The sequence below is a fragment of the Octopus bimaculoides genome, chromosome 4, assembly GCF_001194135.2.
Source record: "Octopus bimaculoides isolate UCB-OBI-ISO-001 chromosome 4, ASM119413v2, whole genome shotgun sequence".
NCBI classification, from domain to species: Eukaryota; Metazoa; Mollusca; class Cephalopoda; order Octopoda; family Octopodidae; genus Octopus; species Octopus bimaculoides.
In genome coordinates, this window is record NC_068984.1 from 66,964,407 (window position 1) to 66,965,080 (window position 674).

Sequence of the window (674 nt, forward strand, 5' to 3'; positions counted from 1 at the left end):
GATTTTGCCTTTCATCCTTTCAGGGTCGATAAAATAAGTATGAGTTGAGCACTGGAGCTGATGCAATAAATTAGCCCCCATTCCCCAAAATTTGGGGCTTTGTGCTTATAGTAGAAAGGATTCTTATTATTAGGACAGCAAGCTGTCAGAATTGTCAGAGCTGAGTGGTATTCATTGTAGCACTTTACATTTTGAGTTCAAATCCTGTCAAAATGAACTTTACTCTTCATCTCTCATGGTTCAATGAAAAAAAGTACCAGTCTGATACTGGGGTTGATGTGATCAACTGACTCACTCCTTTCAAAACTATAAGTGCTGTGTCTAAATTAGAATGAATTATTATTCTTAGAGCAGTGAATTGGCAGAATTATTAAAGTATTGGACAAAATTCTTCTAGCTCTTTATATTCTGTGTTCAGTTCTTACCAATGTCAACTTTACCTTTCATGCCTCTGAGGTTGATAAAACAAAGTACCAGTTAAATACTGGAGTCAGTGTATTTGATTAACCACATTACCCTCAAAATTGCTAGGCTTATACCTATATAAGAAACATCATTATTAACCACAGACAGCAAGTAATGGGATAAAATAAAGTTTCTGTAAACGTTAGATTTTGCTTTTGTGCTTTTGATGTATTTCTTTCTCATGTGAGGTGTTACTGACTGAGCATATA